The sequence below is a fragment of the Phocoena sinus genome, chromosome 5, assembly GCF_008692025.1.
Source record: "Phocoena sinus isolate mPhoSin1 chromosome 5, mPhoSin1.pri, whole genome shotgun sequence".
Taxonomy (NCBI): Eukaryota; Metazoa; Chordata; class Mammalia; order Artiodactyla; family Phocoenidae; genus Phocoena; species Phocoena sinus.
Window position 1 is genome coordinate 62,782,809 of NC_045767.1, and position 26,218 is coordinate 62,809,026.

Here is a 26,218-nt window from a genome sequence, read left to right on the forward strand (position 1 = left end):
AAGGCTAGTACATATATGTGAGTGTCTGAGGCCAAAAGACATTTCTCATGACCCACACCTCCCAGCCATCCCCTTTCTATATATCAGGCACTGCCACTGGCTGGGGAACTGCTGATACTTTTATCCTGAAAACTGAGGCAGGTTGCTATGGTACAAAATGGAAAATGAGGCTCTCAGGAGCATAGCCTGAAATTGTGAACCATGAAATGGATCTGAAAGAAAAGTGGAGGCCGGAGTCAGTAGGCCACATTACCGACAAACTCCATAATCTCAAATATCCCCAGGAAGGGTTCCCTGTTTTCTGGCTTTGACAAACTGTCTCTGTGTGCTAGGGCAAAGCCAGACTACATACCTCATGCAGAATTTCTCCCGTAAGATTCATTGTTTCTGGAGGCTCTTCCAGGTGCTCTATGGTTCTTCCAGATACTGGCCATTGGTTAAAAAATGGATGTGGAAACTAAAGTTGAAGAACACATTTCATTTGGAGGAACATCATGCATTGTTATAGGCAAGTCCTGCTTATGAAGAGAATAGTGGATCAGGTATGTTGTGGTAAGAGGTGTAATAGTAGAAGTACTTTTCTATCATGAAAATAATGTAATTTCCTTAGGCTATGGTCAGGGGGACATGTAGACTTGGTCCTGGAGAAAGGGGGACCTGAATATGAAAGATGTAGATTACAACCATCTAAAATTAGTATACAAACAAGTGTCTGAAGTTGGATATCTGGGTGCTTGCAAGTCCAAGGATAAAACAGAACATGTTCAAACACACACCCACACACACACACACAAAGAGGTATCTTGAGGAAAAGAATATAGAATGACATTACATGTAACATTGTCATGGATTATGTTCACACCAACCACGGGTGTAACTATGAGAAATGGTAAAACCAGGGATTTGGGCTATAAAAGACCTTTGGGTCACCAAGTTTGTGTACAAGATCTAGGTTTATGCAGTGGACTAATAAAATTTTATTTATATAACATTCAATGTTTTGAATAGAGAAAAAGAGGCAGCCAAGATGTGAATGCAAGAAGCCTAATACAAGGGTTTAAAATGAGGGTTGTGTTGTGGTTTAGTTCTTTTTTTTTCTTTTTATCATTAGCTACTCATATCTAGAGACTAAGGGAGAGTTTAATTGAATCTTGTGTTGCCTATCTCCCCTCCAAATCACAAAATTCCCAGGAGAACAATACATTCAAGATACATAAAGAGTGAGAAGCAAATCTACCCCTTCCTTATTACTAGCTGGGCCTCCTATAGTATTTCCCATAGTAGACCTCTGGTAAAGCTTGATCTGAAAGCTCAATTCAATTTGGAGGCCTCAGCCAAGTGTTAAATCACAGAATCTTACCATTCTTCGATCAGCCACATGGTATACAAACACAAAGCAACAAAGCTTAGTCTAGAACAGAGTGTGATCAGGCTCTAAAGAGGACTTGGCTCTAGTTCAGCTTAGACTCCAGTACATGGAAGAAAGGATAAGGAAAAGAAGGGAGATACGAGCACAGGACATTTTAGCAAACTAGTTCCATGAACTTATAAAATAGAGTCTAAATTTTATCTTGCCACTTAACCAGGTTAATATTTCCCACCCTTGTGAAGACGCACAGAAGAAAATGGGCAGTATAAAGGAGCAGAGAAGCTTTCTTTCATAACTCATGGTAGCAAATGTGGAATGCTTGGGTGTGAGTTGTCCTGGCAGTGGACAATACTCAAAGTGTATTAGTTAGGAGAGCCCTAGTGGCTATAATAAATACTCCCCCCAAATTTCAGTGTTTTAAAGGTGGGATTTTATTTCTTCCTCACATAACACTCCACATGGAAAATCAAAGACCCAAGTTCCTCCCATCTTGTGGCTCATCTCCTAGCCATGAGGTCATCTGCTTCCAGCTGGCAGAAGAAAAAGAGAGTGGAGAAGGCCTGCTTACTCCTTAAACACTTTGGCCTTGAAGTGACTGCGTGTCATGTTCCACCTTCCATTGATTAAAACTTGGCCACATCTGGATGGACGTGTGACCAGAATACACTGTCCCTGCCTGGGCATCCACCCCCCAGTGACAATTTTACACTATGGTAGGGGAAACACAAAGCTCTGGTTTCAACAGCCAGCCAACTACGACACCCACCTTTGGCAACTCACCAAGCAACTCATGTGGATATTTTTTGTCTGAGAAATGTCCTCCTTGGTGTCTGAAATCTATGGCTAAATCCACTGTATCATTCTGATCCCTAGTGCCACCTTTAGCTACTTTCTTTAATTTACTGTTTGCTTAAATAAGTCTTGGTAGAATCATGTGCTTTGAGTTTTCCTGTTAGAAATAAACACAGCATGTAGCACTTTACTCTGCAAACTACAGGTAAGAATAGTTATTGAATTAAAAATAAGGAAAGACACTCCCGATCTTTTCTTCTTCCCTAGTCAATCAGTGTTCCAATTAAATATCTGGATTATCAGTGCAGTGAGAGAGGAAAAGAAAAGGGGTCAAAATCAGAAAAATGAGCTCATCCTCTGATGGTCTTTCTTTCATTATCATAGTTTAGTTTTAAACCTAAATCTGAAAAACAAATATCAGACAAATTCACACCTATAGGCTATGTGGCCATGAAGTTACATTCAATTTGCAACGCATAGGGGTTTGTGGGGATGAGGAAAGGGCAATCCCTCCTCTTCATCTCTCAGCCACATTGACTGAGTCTTATAAGAGTAAAACTTTCTGATTAGTACAGGATGCAGACACAGCTTTTCACCCACCTGCATTCTCCTACTACTACAGCCTGGGTGAGTTTAGAAGTAAGGACTCATTGGTGCTGAAAATATTGTGGAGAAATGCTTGGATCCTAAAGAAAAACAAGACATATTTAATACAATAAATATTGAAAAAACTTAGTGGAAGAAAACTGTACTTATTTTCAGACCTAGAGAATAATATCTTTAATAGTCTTTTTCAATTGAACTTTTTTAACAGCTTGATATAGAAACAGCGCCCTATTTAGGAAACTACCAGTTCCAGTATCTTCCTTTATAGACACACAATGTGAAAGACTTACAGGTACATGTCAAATCCATTGCCAAGAATTTCCAATCAACCTGGACTTTAATACATGCAGCAAAATGATGTAGATTGCTTTGAAAAGACACTGAGAAACAATCAAAATTAAGATAGCTCTCTAGACATGGACATATATACACTAACAAACGTAAGGTAGATAGCTAGTGGGAAGCAGCCACATGGCACAGGGGTATCGGCTCAGTGCTTTGTGACTGCCTGGAAGGGTGGGATAGGGAGGGTGGGAGGGAGGGAGATGCAAGAGATATGGGAACATATGTATATGTATAACTGATTCACTTTGTTATAAAGCAGAAACTAACACACCACTGTAAAGCAATTATACCCCAATAAAGATGTTAAAAAAAAAAAAAAGATAGCTCTCTAATCCTGGCATTATGTGAAAATAACTTTGGGGGTCAAATTAAACATTTATAATTAGTTACTCTTACGAAAGGTAGGAGAAGTGGCTTCAAGTGATGTTTTAGTTTGGGCTGCTATAATAGAGTATATCAGACTGGGTGGCTTAAACAAAATTTTATTTTTCACATTTTTGGAGGCTTGAAGCCTGAGATCAGAGTCCTAGCAGAGTTGGGTTCTTGGTGAGGGCCGTCTTTCTGGTTATGTGCTCACATGGCCTTCCTTGGTGGGTGCATGCATGCAGAGCGATCTTGTGTCTCTTCCTCTTTTTAAAAGGGCATTAATTTCATCATGGGTCCTCCATCGTCAGGAATTCACCAAACCCTAATTACTTCCCAAGGTTCTACTTGCAGATACCATCACACTGGGGACTAGGGCTTCAACATATGAATTTTCAGAGGATGCAAACATTCAGTCCATAACATCTGACAATCATTAAAGCAGTGCTACTTACATAGTTCATGTGTCCTGGGAAAACTCCTATGCCAATCTTCCAATAAAGCCTAAAAGACTCCGCTCTATCTCTCTGTCTCTGTCTCTCTTTCTCGCTCTCTCAAGAAAATATCTCAGCTAGACCTTATTTGAGGGAAGACAAAAGGTGAAGAAAACTAGTAGATACTTTTTTCCTATATTATTTCATGAGTTACATACAAAATAGCATACATTCATATCCTCAAGATGGTGTGATACGTGTGTATATGTTTGTGTGTGGGTCCATTATTTTAAAATAAGTTTAAGGGGCTCTTAGCATAAAAATTAATTAAATTTAATTAGAAGATTAACTCCATAAAGAGGGTGTAACATTTTTTTTTTCATTGGAGTATAATTGCTTTACAATGTTGTGTTAGTTTCTGCTGTACAATGAAGTGAATCAGCTATATGTATAACTATACCCCCTCCCTCTTGGACCTCCCTCCCACCTCCCCCATCCCACCCATCTAGGTCATCACAGAGCACCAAGCCGAGCTTCCTGTGCTTTATAGCATGTTCCCACTAGCTATCTAACCTATTTTATGCATGGCAGTGTACATATGTCAATCCTATTCTCCCAGTTCATCCCACCCTCCCCTTTGCCCCCATATCCACATGTCTGTTCTCTACGTCTACATCTCTATTCCTGCCCTGCAAATACGTTCATCATTTATCATTTTTCTAGATTCCACATATATGCATTAATATACGATACTTGTTTTTCTCTTTCTGGCTTACTTCACTCTGTATGACAGACTCTACGTCCATCCACATCTCTACAAATGACCCAATTTCATTCCTTTTTATGGCTGAGTAATATTCCACTGTATATATGTACCACATCTTCTTTATCCATTCATCTGTCGTTGGACATTTAGGTTGTTTCCATGCCCTGGCTATTGTAAATGGTGCTGCAATGAACATTGGGGTACATGTGTCCTTTTGAGTTATGGTTTTCTCAGGGTATACGCCCAGTAGTGGGCTTGCTGGGTCATATGGTAGATCTATTTTTAGTTTTTTAAGGGACTTCCATACTATTCTCCACATTGGCTGTATCAGTTTACATTTCCGCCAAAAGTGCAAGAGGGTTCCCTTTTCTCCACACCCTCTCCAGTATTTATTGTTTGTAGACTTTTTTAAAAAGCTTAATTTATTCAATTATGTATGCTTCTGTATATATCATATGTATAGCTATGCTTATATATATAAGTGAGATGAATGACAGCAATGCTACCAGGGATGGGAAAGAGGAATAAGGATTACTTTTTTTTAAGATTTAATTTTACTTATTTATTCATTTATTTATTTGGCTGTGTTGGGTCTTCATTGCTGCACGAGGGCTTTCTCTAGTTGTGTCAAGAAGGGGCCACTCTTTGTTGTGGTGCGTGGGCTTCTCCTTGCAGTGACTTCTCTTGTTGTGGAGCTCGGGCTCTAGGCACATGGGCTTTAGTAGTTGCAGCACATGGGCTCAGTAGTTGTGGCACGCGGGCCCTAGAGTGCAGACTAAATAGTTGTGGCACACGTGCTTAACTGCTCCACGGCATGTGGGATCTTCCCAGACCGGTGATCAAACCCATGTCCCCTGCAATGGCAGGCAGATCCTTATCGACTGCACCACCAGGGAAGTCCCTGTTTGTAGATTTTTGGATGATGGCCATTCTGACCGGTGTGAGGTGATACCTCATTGTAGTTTTGATTTGCATTTCTCTAATAATTAGTGATGTCGAGCATCCTTTCATGTGCCCCTTGGCCATCTGTATGTCCTCCTTGGAGAGATGTCTATTTAGGTCTTCTGTCTATTTTTGACTGGGTTGTTTGTTTTTTTGATATTGAGCTACATGAGATGTTTGTATATTTTGGAGATTAATCCTTTGTCTGTTGCTTCATTTGCAAATGTTTTCTCCCATTCTGAGGGTTGTCTTTTCATCTTGTTAATGGTTTCCTTTGCTGCGCAAAAGCTTTTAAATTTCATTAGGTCCCATTTGTTTATTTTTGTTTTTATTTCCATTACTCTAGGAGGTGGGTCAAAAAAGATCTTGCTGTGGTTTATGTCAAAGAGTGTTCTGCTATGTTTTCCTCTAAGAGTTTTATAGTGTCCAGTCTTACATTGAGGTCTTTGATCCATTTTGAGTTTATTTTTGTGTATGGTGTTAGGTAGTGTTATAATTTCATTATAACTCAGATTAACTCAGATTAACTCCATAAAGGGTGTGTGCCTAATTTAAACAGTGTAGGTGGAAATGAAGGTACCAGCTTTGGGTCCCAGTACAGAGAGGCAGTGATTCTTGCTGGTTAGGCACTCAGTTGCCACAGCAATGGACTTGAATTTAAACTTGGCTCTTCCATTACCAGGTATATGAACTCAGATGGTTACTCAATCTCTGTGCCTTAGTTATCTCATCAGATAAAGTAGGGACCATAAGTTTGTTGTGAGGATTAAATCAGTTAAATACGTAAAGCACTTAGAACAGTACTTGGAACACAGCAAGAGCTATATAAGGATTTGCTATTATTATCATTTCATTATTATTACTCTTGCTGCTATTGCTACTACTACTACATGGGAATAAGAAGTCTCCAGGAGACTCCCTATAGCAGCCAATAGTAACTTAAGGCAAAACAGGGTAGAAGTTAAAGTTCCAGGGAAGAAAGCAGTTCTTAGACATTACTCAGGAAAGTATGAATAATTTAATTAAATTTAATTAATAATTTAATCCAGTTTCAGGGTATAGAACTAATGGAAAAGTGGAGAAAGAATGAAGGCAGAGTTTGAAAAATGTGAATCACAGAAAAAGAAATTAATAAGCACACAGCCAGGTCATACTAAGAATTATATCTAAAAATAAGAGCAGCAGGACAGAACTAACTAGCTACCACTACCATGAAATAAAGAGAGAACATGGTCCTGACAAGTAAGCCCTGGTAAATTGGCTCTGGTAATTATGGTGATGGGAATGGGGAACCCAAATACATCTGAGATTGTGGCTCCATCTTCCAGTTCATACAAGCAGCCCAGTTTCCCCTTGGTGGGATGTAGTGGTAGAGAAGACCCCATCATCTTTCCTCATTTGTTCTGAGAAATAGGTAAGGAATTAAACTAACCTGGACTCTCCTTTTGAAAATCTGGGGCAAAATTAAGATGAAAAACTACCGACAGAAGAATGGAAGGGCAAGATGTATTTGGAATCTTCAACAAGTTATTTTCTGGGATGGCTCTGAATGAAGGTAAAAAAACTTAACTACATCCCTCTGTCTAATGTTGTTTATAGAAAGAGCTAAATTTAAAGGAAGTTTTAATTCCTAAACAAAGGGCAAACAAAGTAGAAACTGTTCCTATAAACAGCTTCCAAAGCTACACATTTATGGAGCAGCAAATATTGGAAACACACCATTTCATGCTCAAGAGATTTATTCCTGCTCTGCACTGATACCTTTGACTCTGAACATGATGCACAGTGGGTGGTGGACATGGTAACTCAAAATGCACGAAGCAGAGAGAAGGTGATGGTTTTGCTACCTGGTACTAAGGAGTGAAATTTTAAGAGTAAAGAAAAAATATTAGCAAGTGATAAGCTCTACCCTCTGCTCCACCATCACTGACATCTAGATAAAGACATTTTTTCTTTTAAAATAACAGTATTTTTCCTTTGCATAATGATAAAGCTATTTCTGTTTGCAGTACAACACTTGGGATCTCCTCTCTACTTCATGATTATTTTTTAAATTTCTGTACAAACTTTATGTGGAGACATCCAGTGGGTTGAAGCAATGTGATGTGACCCAGGCCCCAGACTTTCCTAGGGATTATAGTGTTTGCCTGCTCGTGCTTTCTCTCTCTCTCTCTCCCTCCCTCTCGCTCTCGCTCTGTCTTCTTCCTTCCCTCCTTCTTTTCCATTCTCCTCCTCTCTGAAAACTAAGTGCCCCTTTATAGAGAGGGCATTGCTATTTAACTCTTCTGTGCTTTTATTCTCTCATCTATAAAACAGGACCAAGAATAACCCTAGGTTATTGTGAAAATTAAATAAAACATTCTATAGTAATGGACTTAGCAAAGTACTTGGTGCATGGTAAGTGATCCGAAAAAGGTAGCAATAATAATGATGACAATTATCAAAGAAAAAGTGTACCAGAGAGAGTTAAAGATACAAGAAAGACCTTATTCAGGACCACTGCAATAGGAGAGGCAGACTGAACTCCACTGAACAAAAAGTAGGAGTGATTTTTAAGCATTGGGGTGAGCTAGTAGATTAGTACTAGAGAATGTTGGGGGAGTAGGTGGTCAATATGATTAGGCCATGGATGTTTGCTAATTGGCCTAAATTAAGCTCCTACCTTGCCACAGAGACTGGGAGATAGGGCTGTATCTCCTTTGATAATTCCATTTGAAAGGGATGTCTCCCAGAGCTCTGAGAAAGTCCTTCCTGGGTTGTAAACTGGCAAGAGGTTGAGCAAAGAATTATGTCTTAAAGGGGAAGAGAAAGAATTTACAATGAAAAGTTTACTTCAGTTAAGTATTCAAGGAAAAGGGAGGTTAGGGGCCTCAAGTCAGGAAGAAGCCTGTTTAAAGTTTAGTTAATTGAGGGGAACAGTAAGGCCATCTTGGTCGTAATATTCAGGATGAAGGTAAAAGTAACTGCAAATGCACATGCATTATGGGTCAATGAATTAACGGTAAAATGGTGTATATTTCATATTCATTTTCTTTTAGATAAACAGCATAATTCAAGTACAATGATACAGAATCCCTAACTACTTGTTGTGAGCATTTGTGGAGTGTTAATTACATAGGTTGAAAGCCTCCTCAAGAAATCAGATTTCTATTCTTTTTAATTTCTAAATTTTAGAGATTTAATACCAAAGTCACCCACATGGGATATGTATTACGGGAACTGAGAGAGAATGTATAACCCCTTAGTGTCTGATACCTGGGTTAAAATATTTGTACATTCATAGAAAAATCCTCTTTATTCACCTCTGAGTTAACATATGAATGCGTTATTAGGATACCTTCAATATTAACCCTGCTTTAGATATCCTCAGGTACCCTGAAAAGAAGATCAAAATAACTACTCATTTGTTTAAAAGGTTGACAAGATTTGAGTCTGAAAATGTTTCTCCTTTATGCTCTATAAAATTTCCTTTCTTGAATTGTGTTGAAGCTGAAGTTAATTCTGATTATAGGTAGAAAAAGCCAACCATTCTCAGCAACTAGACTAACAGGAATATGTAGATGAATTGAATGTGCTGGCAAAATTAGATGGAAAAATGCAAATACACTGACAATTTAGGTATTTAAGTCAAAGGAATATATGCAAATCACTTAGTTTTCACACTGGAAACTTTTATTAAAATTCTGCTTTTGATTTTGGGAAAATGTTAATTATTTCTTTCATGCTTAAGATATAAATGAGTTTTTCCTGTAATTATATTCATAATAAATTGTTTTAAAATATACTAAACAACAGCACAATAGACAACATTTAGTATTGAGAGTGAGACAGTCTGTGTTCATAAACAACTTCATCTCACGTGACCTCTGACAAGTGTCTTAATCTTTCTGGACCTCAGGTTCTCACCTGTGGTGAGAAAAATTGATGCAGGTGGTGTTACATTTTAAAATGATTTTTTAAATTTCAAAGTACCAAACACAGATGCAAGAGGGAAGAGATATGGGGATATATGTATGTGTATAACTGATTCACTTTGTTATAAAGCAGAAACTAACACGTCATTGTAAAGCAATTATACTCCAATAAAGATGTTGAAAAAAAAAAAAGGGACATAGTAAATGAAGAGGATTTTTCCCCCTTAGGCAATTAGACTTGAGAATTTTTGTATACAATGGGGAAAAGTCACCAGAAGAAGACAGAGATAAAATAAATAGGGAAATAATTAAAGAATTCCTTTGAGATGAAAATTATTTGGAACCAGAACATAAAGGATTAATTTTCAACAAGAGGAAGAAGTCTGATTCATATATATGGGAAGCAAAAATGGAGTGCATGAGGGTAGGTTGTTTGTGTCTGTAATAGGAATTTGAGGTGATTCATTTCTATTTGTAAAATAGAAGGTGAGGTCATCTTCATAAGTAGTCAAAGTTTGCTCTCTTCTTTCCCTCATGATTATTTTCTTTTGTCTAACTCCTTCTAGAAACCAAGTAGTAAAATAAGTAACACGTATTTTAAGGAAAAGAAAAAGTACCAAACATATTTTACTGTGGTCATTAATTATTGTGTTCCATGTGAAACTCACTTGAATTCTAGGTGTATCTCATCTTGATTTTTCTGAGAAACTATCGTAGGTGAAATCTAGGGTCTGTCTACATGAGATTAACTTCAACCCTAATTCAAACCTAGAGGGAACTGAAAGTCCTTCTAAGATTTCTGTGGATGTGTAGTGAACTTACCTTCTCAAGGTTGTCTCTTCCTACTCCTACTTCTGCTTCTGCTTTCCCTGTTCCTCACCGAGAATTTATGATGTAAAATTAATCATTCTTCAGTGTTTTCCTAAAAGAAAATGATAAAAGAAAGAAAAATGCACAAAAAAACATTTTTAGTAGATTTTACAGACTATTTTGGAGTCTCACAGTTTAAATAGTATAATAGGCATTCAATTCTTGTCACTTTAGCCCTACTGCCACTGGAGCTTACTGACCTATATGCAAGCATCTAATCGTCTTGCTGCTGTTCCTCCTTCTCTTCTATCTGTACTTTTCTTTCAGGAGACAATATCAAAAAACAACTATAAAATTCCTATCTCTTTCTCATATAGAGAAGCTTAATTTTATTTTTATTGCTTTGGGTCTAGTTGATCCACAAGCCTTTAGGGTCTCACATTGTATCCCAATGGATTATCCTGATGTTTATCAAACAGCACCTGACTTAAAAAAAAAAAATGCTTGGGTGCTAGTTGCCACAGTTAAAATATCACTTCGCCTTGCTACCCAAGAAAGAGTTGTAATCATTAAAATAATTTTTTGGAAAATGTTAATAAACTTCTTGTCTTTCTCTACAGAGGATAATGGACTATAGCGCCATTTTAGATAGTTATAGATCAGGAGTTCAGAGCTCTCTCAGTGTCCAGTGTGAGATAGATAAATTTTTTGGAGTCAATTCTGAATATGCGTAGGTGGTTCATTTCCATAACACTGTTATATAATTCTAGGTTTTGTAGAGGCCTTTCTTGGGGTAGCTGGAGATCCTATTCAAGATAATAATTTTCTAGTAGTAGTAATTGTGAAATGATTAATTAAGTTATACATAAGACCCATAAGGTCTTATTTCCTCTTCTATTCTCAGAGCCAAGTTCAGTGCCCGGTACCAAGTAAAGATTCAATAAAGTATGTCAAATGATGACAGAAGGAAGAAGCAAAGCAGAAACATAGTGTTTTATCAGTAGTCATAACATCAGTGCACACTGGGGAATTTTGACATCCACCCCCCTATTAATATTGCTTGATATTCATTTTGCAAGTATTACTTACTATAATTTTGCATCCTCCTAATTACCCCAATCCATTCAATCTCTTTATACTATTCTCTTTCTTTTTTCTTTCTCCCTTTTTTCACCTTCTTGCTTGTGAAGCAAATATTAGAAATGCTGATTCAATGTCCTAGAAGAATAAAAACAGATGAATCTTATGAGTCTCTATTAAACATGTGACTCACTGTTCAGTCCCAATAAACACAGATGTTAACGAAGGCATTTGTTGGTATGAAAATGTGCAGGAGGAACGGGAAGCACTGCTGTGTGAAAGGGTATGAACTGGCCTGTAAATACACCTCACTCTGCCTATTCTCTGTAATAGCTTAATACTGCAGATTCAGCAGGAAAATATGCCAATTCTAATAGGTTTTCATTAAAATTTTTAGCTAACATAGTCAATATGTTTATTTTGATAGATTCATAGTGAAAACAACACAAGCAGAGAAATTAAGAATCAATATTTTCAGGTCAAGGGAAAAATGATCCATGGTACAAGAACATCTAATAGCTCATCATTCTGATTTTCAACAGCATGAACACATACAATGTAATTCCCCAAAAAATGAAATGGATTATTTTGCAAAGAAACCATACATTTGAAGGAGGAAGTATGCATTTTGGTTTCTATGGTAATGATCTTCACAGATTGTTTTTTGTGATGTTTTTCTCTGGTCCAACAATTCTATTGATGATCAGAGATCATTCTTCTCTTCAGAAGAACACTGTCAAAATGATCAAGACTGTATCAGGATCTTTTCTGTAGCTATGGATCTTGGATTAGAGATGTCTATATGGAATTTGTGTTTGCTACTAAAGGAGAAAAGAAAGAAGTTATTTCTTGGTAATGGTGGGTGATTGGTGGGAAAGAGAGAGTTGTTATATTGGACAACTGAGAGGTGGGTTGCAAAAGAGTATAGCAAAGCATCCTATGATTTTTTTATTAACTATATATGCTCCCTGGTTATCTGGCTTGTCGCTCAGCAGTGACCCATCCCCTGGTGTCCAGGGCCACTAAAAGAAATTGGGCTGAAAGAGAAGGTACTTGAGAACATCAGAGCTCTAATGTAAATATATTTCTTTTGCAGTCCCTTGTACAAATATAAATCAGAACCCTAAATAGCAAATTGAAGAATGAAAAATTGTGCCCAGATAATTAAGCTTTTTGCAGTGCTATCTGAATTTGTAGCAAATAACATCTACTAACACCTCAATTTCTATGGGTGAGACTGAATCTATACAAATATATATTGTTTTCCTAACACTTTTATTTTCTAAAATATAGTTAATAAGACTGGCCTTATGAATTTCATTTAGATTCTGATAGGAGTAACTATCTGGAGTTTTATTTAAAAGAGTTTCTTAAATATGTCAAGATGAAGATTTCCAAAACTAAATAGTAAAAATCCAAGTAATAATAATTCATATTTTTAGCTAATTGCTTTGTAAAATGGAATTAAATAAATTTTTATATGGCTAATTAATTATTCTCTATAATAATTGAGATGTAGCATATTGTATTATACTTGTTAAGAAATGAAAGACAGTTTCACATGTCCATACCTAGGCACACTGCATAGTCTTCTATGCCTCAGTTACCTCAACTATCAAATTGGGATTAATAGTAGCACTCATTTTAGTGTCTTTGAGAAGAAAAATCTAATAAATAGCACCTCCTTTACCTACCTAGGTTCTATACCAATTGAGAAATGAGATGAAAAATTCAGAAAAAACCCAAATACCATAGTCTCAGTAATAAGAATTGGTTAAGGTTAATAGCCTAAAATGGAATTGTTCCTGCCTATCAACTCAGGCTAGATCTTGGAACAGGGCATCAGAGAGAAAATTAAGCCTGCAGAACAGTCTCACCTACAGAAATTGTTTCCTCCTACAGATTAAAACAGAGGCAAAACAGCAGAAATCAAATCCCCCATTAAAGAATTTGAAAGACAAGCTCCACACAATTGAGTACATGGATTAGTGGCTGTAGCCTAATGACCAGGTAATGAACTCTACTTTCATGGGAAAGAATGAGGGAGTCAAGAGGTAGAAATATTTAATAAAAATCACTCCTCATGGAAGTTTCCCACTAGCATTCTCTACTTTTTATTTTCTTAGCACATTGGGACTAACCTTTCAGATTATGCTTTTGTAGGAGTATGCCTAGGCCCTTGGGGAGATTCCTACCTTCTTGAGGTCACTCCTTCAATTCCAACCACCATTCTATGGATATTCTCCTAGGACTGCTTATGAGCCGTATAGATTTTTCCCTCAGACACTATGGGGAGATACCAGAATGGAATGGATCAGAACATAGCATTACTCAAATCTGCTCACATCCCAAATCTTGTCAAAACTATATTTTCCATGTGCAAGGAGATTAAATAAAAACATTAATGAATAATAAATTAGATGAAGAATTACATTGATGAATAATAAATTGCATGAAGATTCTCCAACTATAAAATTCCAACAGCACGGAGAAACCCCAAATTTAAATACAAATCTCACACTGTGATCAAATGCTCAAGCTGAAGTCCAAAAATTAAATGCCTAGATTTTGACTGAATTTCTTGGATTTTCCCAGAAAGCACAGATTTCAAGTCACCCATCTCATGGTTAGAACATGTGTTGTACTTTTTGGTTTAGAGAAGATGATTGCTATGTGCTGAGACCCAATAGGTATTTACAGCTCCAGGTCTGCAGTAAAACTCATTCTCTGGGAGTTGTCTGGGACCTGTGACTGGCAGGGTCTCTTAGGCTTTGAATAATTTGGGTAAGAGCAACTTGGGAATGTTCTTTACAGCTCTCCTTTCCCAGCTAGTTAAAGTAACTGAGGGCAGACACAAGGAGCCAAAAAAAAAAAAAAAAGTATCATAAATGCAGTGTCAAGGCTAATCCTGGTGAAATGATACTCCAGGGCCAAGCAGGACTGCCTCTTTCTTTCCTTAGGCTGTGGTCCTGCGTAGCCCTGTCCCACACAGTCAGCTAATACTTATCGTTGAAATAACACTGCGTTAAGAATCATATAGTGGTCAAAATTAAATGTGTAGGTCTATAAATTTTGAGTTGTTTGTTTCTAACATGTTGAGAATGATGCACCATAGGCATTTTAGAAATCTTTTTTTAAAGTAAGGTTACCTGCTTTTTAGAATTTGGACTTGGGGGGTTTCTATCTTTAAATTTCTAATTTGTTTTCAACTGCTTTTGTCTGTTCCATTAATTATTTTAAAATGCTGGAAATATTAAATATTAAAATAGGATAAGATTACTTGTATAAATGCTAAAAGAAATTCCTGTAAAACCTTTGTAAATATCTAAAATTAAATAGCATATTTTTGACTTTTAATGATGTTCATAATATATAGCTAAATGAGAAAAGCAGTTAAGTTTATAATGTTCAGCTTTACCTCTCTAAAAAAACATCACATGTAGATTCACGCATCCTGTTCATGCTAAGACCTGACAAATGTCATATATAAATAGAAATATATATAGAAGCATATATCCCGAACTATTAATAATGACTGGTTGGGTAAATAGGATCATGTGTGTACATATTTTCTCCTGATTTTTCAGTAATCATTTTAGTATAAGATAAATAATAAAAAAGAAAATATAAAAATAAATAAAAATTATTTAACTATTTGCAGTTTTAAAGATATTTTCTTACCTAATTGGTCTATAATTTCAAATTTATTATTAGACTATTATGACTACTCCATTTGTTTTGAAATCATTTCATGACTTTTATAATCACTTAGTACTACAGAAAAGGCATAATGTGATAGACTATCTGTCACTTTGAGATGAAAAGTATATATAATATGTATACACATAAATATGTATGTATATATATTTTTAAGAAATTAATTACAAATTTTATAAAGCAAAAAATTGAGGAAAAGAACTCCCTAAAAAACCTTCCTTAAAGGTATGTGAAGTTGCCAGAGTATATCTCAATTTCATGATATACCAATATGATCAATACTATCAAATAATCAGTCTCTAAGGATCATTTTGGATAATTTGATTGCTTCAAGAAATTTGTACCCAGTCATCTACAACTACTACACCTTTTAGAATGTGAGGGGAAAAGGAAAGTTTGGGACATTGCATGAGGTTCTTAAGCCCTCTGGATCATTCTGGACCATGTTTATGCCAAATAACCCTTGTTTGATATGTGCTGTCATTGTCTGAGCTGACTCCTGTGGCCTGTGTGTGTGTGTGTGTGTGTGTGTATGTGTGTGTGTGTTTCGATGAGTAGCAAGAGACTTTTTACAGCAATACAGTCACCTTCCTTCACCTCATTCTACCTCATGCTTCTCACCTGTTTGTGAAAATGACCAGCCGCATTTGGATAAACTCTGAAACTAAAGTTATCAAGGGTTAGCAAAGGGCGGAGCAGGCAATTGTTGAGGAAGGAGCAGACTGAAGTGCATGGCCCAGCGTGGCCATTGACCTACAGTGGCCCAAGGACTGTGGTCCCTCCTGGCTTTTCTGCTGATCAGACCACTCAGACTTCACATCTTTACTTTTTTCTTTTCTTTTTAAGATTAGCCTATATAATCTGGCCTGGAATTCTTTTTTTTTCTTTTTTTTAATGTTGAGAATTTTCTATTCTATTTAATCTTCTTGTAGACTTTAGATGCCTAACTCAGAATATCTTTCTCTGCATGAAATAAAGGTATTAGTTCTTTCAGGCCCAGGGTATAAGATCTTGGTATCTTAAAACCTTGCAAAAAAAAAAAAAACAAACAAAAACAGTAAAGTCAGTCAAAATTCAATCTTGGACATTATACCCATTAATCCTTTCATTCAGTAAAAATATAGCACCTACTCTATCCTGCCTTTTCTGGGTGCTGTGGATAAAACAGGAAAAAACACAGACAAGTTCTCTGCCTTCACGAAGGTTACAGCTGAGTGGGATACACTGACAATTTGTAAACAAGTGACTGTATAATGGAGTTTCATGTGATGATAAATGCCATAAAGAAAAACAATGCAAGAAAAGTGTGTATAGATTGAAGGATGATCAGGGAAGGTCCCCCTGGAGAGGACATGAATAAGAAGGGAGAGAGAGGCAAGAAAAGGACTATAGAAAGAAGTTTCCTGCTTAAGGGAAATAGCAAGTCCAAAGGCCCTGAGGCAGGAAAGTATTCAGCATGTCTGCACATCTGAAAAGCAAGAAGATGGATGGTGAGGAGTAAAGAAGGGCTGAGCAGTAGGAAATGAAGACAGAGATATCCTCGGAGACCAAATCTATGGGGCTTTGTAGGCCATGGGAAGGATTTTGGATTTTTAACTGAGTGTGATAGGATGATATTGATGAAGGGGTTTTGAGCTTGGCCATGACTTAACCTGATCTATGTATTTAAAAATGGAACTCTGGCTGCAGGTGGAAACTATTGTGTGCAGGCAAGCATGTAGGCAGAAGACCACAGGAGGCCAGACAAGAGATGAAAATGGCTTGGGCCAGAGTGCTAGCGTGAAGGGGTTATATGGATGTGATCTGAGACAGAAAGGGGGAAATGAAGTTTGACTCTGGAAGTTTTGGCCTTTGGAAAAGGGTGAATGTTTGCGTCATTTACAAAGATGGGAACAATAGAGTAGCTGGCTTACAGGGCTGTTAATGAAGTAACAAATAGAAAAGCTACTCATAATAAGATTGGTATATATTTAGGATAAGGCAACTGAAATTCAACACTGATCTATTTTTTAATCCTTCATAAACCTATTATCTACACTATTGACAAGTGAAAAGCTCTGGCATATGACTCATTTATTTGTGAATTCGTTTCTTCCATACACACAGATGGTGTTTGCAGAGACTGGAATAGGGGATGGCCTATTGGAGAGGTAGGGGTCCTCAGAGTCACATGTGACTGTCTCACCTATGGCAGAGAACATGTACTTGCTTGTATTAGACCCCTGCAAGTCAAAGCCAAATCACAAGGCTTTCACTGTCCTTTTCTCTGGTCTAACATTTAATATATTTTTGTTGCCTTTTTCTTTTCTTCTCCTCTACATAGCTTTGTGTATCTGTTGTCATAGCAACAAGATAGTCTTTGCTTAGGAGAAATAGTTTGGACTAAACTGAATTATAAATCAACACCATCAGTAATATGGCTCTTTTTACATTGTTTTTATGAACCCAAGTAATACTGAGGAGTCAAGCTTTTATTGAGGTTTAGAGACATAGGACCTATTTTGTCTAACGCAGAAATCAGCAAACTTTTATGTAAAGGACCAGATGATAATCATTTTAGGCTTTGAGGGCCATACAGTCTCTATCTCAGCTATTCACTTCGGCCTTGTCACATGATACAGCCACAGACAATCCGTGAACAAATGGATGTGGCTGTATCCCAATAAATCTTTATTTATAAAAACAGGTAGCAGGCTGGATTTGGCAGATGGACCATAGACTGCCAATCCCTGATCAAATGGGTTCCTTCCTCTCACTTTCTAAGATAGTGTTCAAAGTATGTTCACTGTGTCATCCATAGCAGAATTCCTGGGTCCTACCTCAGTCCTACTGAATTGGAATTTCTGTGGTTATGAATTTGCAACAGGCTCCCCGACTGGTACCCACTCAAGTGTGAGGTCAAAAGCTGAGGTGTAGCAAACTTCCATAAAAGCGTCCCTAAATAGAGTGGAATATAAATTACCACAAAGCTTTCCACATTCTGAAATCAATATCCATCTACTATAAGTGAGGTAATATATGAGCAGCCTGAAGAGTATTTAAGAAAAGAAGGAAGAAATTTGCCAACATTTTAAAGTCAGGAAGATTTCACTTGAAAATATGGATTTCCGGCTCCTCTTATAAATCATAGCATCTGGCTAAACTGAGCCCAAATTCTCGTGTAGCAAAAGTCTGCTGGAGTGGAGTCATGAGCACTAGATTCAGAGAAAAGCACATATGCTCAGATTTAGACCACACTCCCCACCACTCCCTACCATTTCTTATATTGTCTCACTTTATCCATTTCAGTCATAGGTCTGCCTTCTGTGGTCATTTCATTTTACAACTGATTTAATAAATGCAGTCTCAGTAATTATTAATGATGGATTATCATTGACTAATTTATCCATCTTTTATACCAGAACATGAGGGCATATGCTGCTAGCTATACAATGCAAATTTTTAAGCTGCTCATTTCAACAGAACACCTCTAGAATGCAAAAGATAAATCCATTTTTATATTTACTGTTGTGTTACCTATAACTCTTCTCTCTCTGTGAAGAATGACAGAGGGGAAACTGAACAACAAATGGCAAGTCAAATGCATGATTTTTATCAACAGTTGAAATGTGTCAATGAGACAAAAAGGATCAAGCAGCATTCTTGGTTTAATAAGTTGAAGTCTCTTCCAGCACCACATATTGAAACACCGGCTGCTCCCAGGTGTTTCTAATGGGGACACTGAGATGAAGCCTGGAAGAGGGGATGAAGACAGTGTGATGGGAAAAGTAAGCACCTCTGACTTGCCAGAGCAAATGCTGCTTTTCACCTTTTGTACTTGCTGACAGGACCTTAAAGTCTAACTCTTACTGGTTGACATTTCCTTTTATTCTGTGCTCTCTCACTTTCTCCACTATCTACTCTGAAGCCCCTGGTGGGAGGGGGTAGGAAGGTAGAGAGGAAAGAGGAGAGATCATGTAAAGATAGAGTACATTTCTAAGAAAGGTGTTTCTACCAGAGATTTAGTGTTAAAAAGGAAAAAAAAAACTTGCTTGGAAAAGGTTTATTGTTATCTTTTTGTTATGAGGAAAGGCAATTATGTTCACTCACAATCATCCTAATTTTTAAATGTACCACTAATACCAGGAAAGCATAACAAATGATTATGATGTCAGATACTAAATTTCGTGTCAGAAAAATATAGGTGTGAGTGCCAGCTACATATAACTTCCAAACTATAAGTAGCTACTTCATTTTTCTAAGTGTTAATTTCCTCATCTGCAAAATGGAAAGAAGAATACTTTCCACCTCATAAAAGTATTATGAGGATTAAATCCATGTGAAGGACTTAACAATGGGCCAGGCATTTAGTAAACAAATGATATCTCTCCCTAATTATTATTTTTATATGTAAAATGTGGATAATAATGAAATCTAGCTCATCAGGTTATTATGGGGATTTAATCAGACCATATCCTGGGCTTCCCTGGTGGTGCAGTGGTTGAGAGTCCACCTGCCGATGCAGGGGACACACGTTCGTGCCCCGGTCTGGGAAGATCCCACGTGCCGCAGAGCGGCTGGGCCCACGAGCCATGGCCGCTGAGCCTGCGCATCCGGAGCCTGTGCTCCACAATGGGAGGGGCCACAGCAGTTAGAGGCCCACGTAGCAAAAAAAAAAAAAAAAATCAGACCATATCCATGGAACACTTATTCCAGCACCTTACACAAGGAGAATCGTTGATATATGCCACTTGTTGTTATTAAAAAATTATTAATATAACAATTATTGTGCATAATAATAGAATAATTTGGAAAAAAGAAATTCAGTTTGTAAGAGATTGCTAATGGTTATCCAATTTTTCAAACCACAATCCAAATTATGCCGTATAAGAATCATCCTAGGGGGAGCCGTCAAGATGGCGGAGGAATAACACATGGAGACCACCTTCCTCCCCACAAATACATCAGAAATACATCTACATGTGGAACAACTCCTACAAAACACCTACTGAACGCAGGCAGAAGACCTCAGACCTCCCAAAAGGCAAGAAACTCCCCACGTACCTGGGTAGGGCAAAAGTGAAAAGAATAAACAGAGACAAAAGAATACGGACAGGACATGCACCTCTGGGAAGGAGCTGTGAAGGAGAAAACGTTCCCACACACTAGGAAGTCCCTTCGCGGTTGGAGATGGGGGGTGGCGGAGGGGGGAATCTTCGGAGCCGCAGAGGAGAGCACAGCAACAGGGTTGTGGAGGGCAAAGCGGAGAGATTCCCGCAAAGAGGATGGGTGCCGACCAGCACTCACCAGCCGAGAGGCTTGTCTGCTCACCCACCGGGGCGGCCGGGGCTGGGATTTGAGTCTGCGGCTTAGGTTGGACCCCAGGGAGTGGACTGGAGTTGGCAGCGTGAACACAGCCTGAAGGGGGCTAGTGCGCCACGGCTAGCCAGGAGGGAGTCCGGGAATAAGTCTGGACCTGCTGAAGAGGCAAGAGACAATTGTTTCCTGGTGCGCGAGGACAGGGGATTCAGAGCACTGCCTAAACGAGCTCCACAGATGGGTGCGAGCCGCGGCTATCAGCGCGGACCCCGGAGACGGGCATGAGACGCTAAGGCTGCTGCTGCCACCACCAAGAATCCTGTGTGCGAGCCGAGGTCACTATCCACACCTCCCCTCCCAGAAGCCTGTGCAGCCTGCCACTGCCAGGGTCCCATGATCCAGGGACAACTTCCCCAGGAGAACACACGGCGCGCCTCAGGCTGGTGCAACGTCACGCCAGCCTCTGCCGCAGCAGGCTCGCCCTGCACTCTGTGCCCCTCCCTCCCCCCGGCCTGAGTGAGCCAGAACCCCCTGAATCAGCTGCTCCTTTAACCCCATCCTGTCTGAGCAAAGAACAGACTCTCTCAGGTGACCTACACGCAGAGGCAGGGCCAAACCCAAAGCTGAACCCCAGGACCTGTGCGAACAAAGAAGAGAAAGGGAAATCTCTCCCAGCAGCCGCAGGAGCAGCGGAATAAATCTCTACAATCAATTTGATGTACCCTGCATCTGTGGAATACCGGAATACACAACGAATCATCCCAAAATTGAGGCAGTGGACTTCGGGAGCAACTGTAGACTTGGGGTTTACGTTCTGCATCTAATATTTTTCTGGTTTACCTTTATCTTACTTTAGCATTTAAAGTTTATTTTCCTTCATAGATTTGTTTACTGATTTGGTTGCTCTCTTCCTTTTTTTACATATATATATATATTATATATATATATATATATTCTTTTTCCTTTTTCTGTTTTTCTGAGTGTGCATGTGTATGTTTCTTTCTGTGATTTTTGTCTGTATAGCTTTGCTTTTACCATTTGTCCTAGGGTTCTGTCTGTCCGTTTTTTTTGTTTTCTTTTTTTAGTATAGTTTTCAGCACTTGTTAAAATGGGTGACTTTGTTTTTTGAATTGGTTGCTCTCTTCTTCCTATCCTTTTTTTAATACTTTTTTTCATTTTTAATAATTATTTTTATTTTAATAACTTTATTTTATTTTTTCTTTCTTCTTTCTTTTTTTCGCTCTTTTCTTCTGAGCTGTGTGGCTGTTAGGGTCTTGGTGCTCCAGCCAAGTATTAGGCCTGTGCCTCTGAAATGGTCCACCAGAGACCTCCTGGTTTCACGTAATATCAAATGGCAAAAGCTCTCCCAGAGATCACCATCTCAATGCCAAGAACCACCTCCACTCAATTACCAGCAAGCTGCAGTGCTGGACACCCTATGAGAAACAACTAGCAAAACAAGAACACAATCCCACACATTAGCAAAGAGGCTGCCTAAAATCATAATAAGGTCACAGAAACCCCAAACACACCACCAGATGAGGTCCTGCCCATCAGAAAGACAAGATCCAGCCTCATCCACCAGAACACAGGCACTAGTCCCCTCCACCAGGAAACCTACACAACCCAGTGAACCAACCTCAGCCACTGGGGACAGACACCAAAAACAACAGGAACTACGACCCTGCAGCCTGCGAAAAGGAGACCCCAAACACAGTAAGTTAAGCAAAATTAGAAGACAGAGAAACACACAGCAGATGCAGGAGCAAGGTAAAAACCCAACAGACCAAACAAAGAAGCAGAAATAGGCAGTCTACCTGAAAAGGAATTCAGAGTAATGATAGTAAAGATGATCCAAAGTCGTGGAAATAGAATGGAGAAAATAAAAGAAACATTTAACAAGGACCTAGAAGAACTAAAGGGCAAACAAACAATGATGAACAACACAATAAATGAAATTAAAAATTCTCTAGAAGGAATCAATAGCAGAATAACTGAGGCAGAAGAACGGACAAGTGACCTGGAAGATAAAATAGTGGAAATAACTACCACAGAGCAGAATAAAGAAAAAAGAATGAAAAGAACTGAGGACAGTCTTAGAAACCTCTGGGACAACATTCAACACAACAACATTCAGATTATAGGGGTCTCAGAAGAAGAAGAGAAAAGGAAAGGGACTGAAAAAATATTTCAAGGCATTGTAGTTGTAAACTTCTCTAATATGGGAAAGGAAATAGTCAATCAAGTCCAGGAAGTGCAGAGAGTCCATGCAGGATAAATCCAAGGATAAACACACCAAGACACATATTAATCAAACTATCAAAAATTAAACAAAAAGAAAAAATATTAAAAGCAGCAAGGGAAAAACAACAAATAACACACAAGGGAATCCCCATAATGTTAACAGCTGATCTTTCAGCAGAAACTCTACAAGCCAGAAGGGAGTGGCAAGACATATTTAAAGTGATGAAAGGGAAACATCTATAACCAAGATTACTATACCCAGCAAGGATCTCATTCAGATTCGATGGAGAAATTAAAAATTTTACAGGCAAGCAAAAGCTAAGAGAATTCAGCACCACCAAACCAGCTTTACAACAAATGCTAAAGGAACTTCTCTAGGCAGGAAACACAAGACAAGGTGAAGACCTACAATAACAAACCCAAAACAATATAGAAAATGGTAATAGGAACATACATATCAATAATTACCTTAAATATAAATGGATTAAATGCTCCACCAAATGACATAGACTGACTGAATGGATACAAAAACGAGACCCATATATACACTGTCTACAAAGGGCCCACTTCACACCTAGTGACACATACAGACTGAAAATGAGGGGAGGATGGAAAAAGATATTCCATTCAAATGGAAATCAAACGAAAGCTGGAGTAGCAATTCTCAGACAAAATAGACTTTAAAATAAAGACTATTACAAGAGACAAAGAAGGGCACTACATAATGATCAACAGATCAACCCAAGAAGAAGATGTAATAATTGTAAACATTTATGAACCCAACATAGGAGCACCTCAATACATAAAGCAAATGCTAACAGCCATAAAAGGGGAAATCGACAGTTACACAATCATAGCAGGGGATATTAAAACCCCACTTTCACCAATGGACACATCATCCAAAATGAAAATAAATAAGGAAACACAAACTTTAAATGATACATTAAACAACATGGACTTAACACATATTTATAGGATATTCCATCCAATAACAACAGAATACACTTTCTTCTCAAGTGCTCATGGAACATTCTCCAGGAGAGATCATATCTTGGGTCACAAATCAAGGCTTGGTAAATTTAAGAAAATCAAAATCGTATCAAGTATCCTTTCAACAACAACGCTATGAGACTAGGTATCAATTACAGGAAAAAATCTAAAAAATACAAACACATGGAGGCTAAACAATACACCACTAAATAACCAAGAGATAACTGAAGAAATCAAAGAGGATATCAAAAAAATGCCTAGAAACAAATGACAGTGAAAACACGATGACCCAAAACCTATGGGATGCAGCAAAAGCAGTTCTAAGAGGGAAGTTTATAGCAATACAATCCTACATCAAGAAACAAGAAACATCTCAAATAAAAAACCTAAGCTTGGGCTTCCCTGGTGGCGCAGTGGTTGAGAGTCCGCCTGCCGATGCAGGGGACACGGGTTCGTGCCCCAGTCTGGGAAGATCCCACATGCCGCGGAGCGGCTGGGCCCGTGAGCCATGGCCGCTGAGCCTGCGCGTCCGGAGCCTGTCCTCCGCAACGGGAGAGGCCACAACAGTGAGAGGCCCGCGTAACGCATAAAAAAAAAAAAAAAAAAAAAAAAAACCTAAGCTTACACCTAAAGCAATTAGAAAAAGAAGAACAAAAAACCCCCAAAGTTAGCAGAACAAAAGTAATCAAGAAGATCAGATCAGAAATAGATGAAAAAGAAATGAAGGAAACAATAGCAAAGATCAATAAAATTAAAAGCTGGTTCTCTGAGAAGATAAACAAAGTTGATAAACCATTAGCCAGAGTCATCAAGAAAAAAGGGAGAAGACTCAAATCAATAGAATTAGAAATGAAAAAGGAGAAGTAACAACTGACACTGCAGAAATACAAAGGATCATGAGAAATTACTAAAAGCAACTATATGCCAATAAAACGGACAACCTGGAAAAAATGGACAAATTCTTAGAAAAGCACAACCTTCTGAGACTGAACCAGGAAGAAATAGAAAATATAAACAGACCAATCACAAGCACTGAAATTGAGACTGTGATAAAAAATCTTCCAACAAACAAAAGCCCAGGACCAGATGGCTTCACAGGCGAATTCTATCAAACATTTAGAGAAGAGTTACCACCTATCCTTCTCAAACTCTTCCAAAACACAGCAGAGGGAGGAACACTCCCAAACTCATTCTATGAGGCTACCATCACCCTGATACCAAAACCAGACAAAGATGTCACCAAGAAAGAAAACTACAGGCCAATATCACTGATAACATAGATGCAAGAATCCTCAACAAAATACTAGCAAACGGAATCCAACAGCACATTAAAAGGATCATACACCATGATCAAGTGGGGTTTATCCCAGGAATGCAAGGATTCTTCAATATACACAAATCAACCAATGTGATATACCATACTAACAAATTGAAGGAGAAAAAATCCATATGATAATATCAATAGATGCAGAAAAAGCTTTTGGCAAAATTCAACACCAATTTATGACAAAAACCCTCCAGAAAGTAGGCGTAGAGGGAACTTACCTCAACATAATAAATGTCATATATGACAAACCCACAGCCAACATTGTTCTCAATGGTGAAAAACTGAAACCATTTCCTCTAAGAACAGGAACAAGACAAGGTTTTCCACCCTCAACACTATTATTCTACATAGTTTTGGAAATTTTAGCCACAGCAATCAGAGAAGAATAAGAAATAAAAGGAATCCAAATCGGAAAAGAAGAAGTAAATCTCTCACTGTTTGCAGATGACATGATACTATACATAGAGAATCCTAAAGATGCTACCAGAAAACTACTAGAGCTAATCAACGAATTTGGTGAAGTAGGAGGATACAAAATTAATGCACAGAAATCTCTTGCATTCCTATACACTAATGATGAAAAAATCTGAAAGAGAAATTAAGGAAACACTCCCATTTACCATTGCAACAAAAAGAATCAAATACCTAGGGAGAAACCGACCTAAGGAGACAAAAGACTGTATGCAGAAAACGATAAGACACTGATGAAAGAAACTAGAGATGATACAAACAGATGGAGATGTATACCATGTTATTGGATTGGAAGAATCAATATTGGGAAACTGAGTACACTATCCAAAGCAATCTACAGATTCAATGCAATCCCTATCAAACTACAAATTGCATTTTTCACAGGACTAGAACAAAATATTTCACAATTTGTATGGAAACACAAAGACCCTGAATAGCCAAAGCAATCTTCAGAACGAAAAATGGAGCTGGAGGAATCAGGCTCCCAGACTTCAGACTATACTACAAAGCTACAGTAATCAAGACAGTATGGTACTGGCACAAAACAGAAATATAGATCAATAGAACAGGATAGAAAGCCCACATGCCTTTCATGCACATATGGTCACCTTGGATAAAGGAGACAAGAATATACAATGGAGAAAAGACAGCCTCTTCAATAAGTGGTGCTGGGAAAACTGGACAGCTACATGTAAAAGAATGAAATTAGAACACTCCCTAACACCATACACAAAAATAAACTCAAAATGG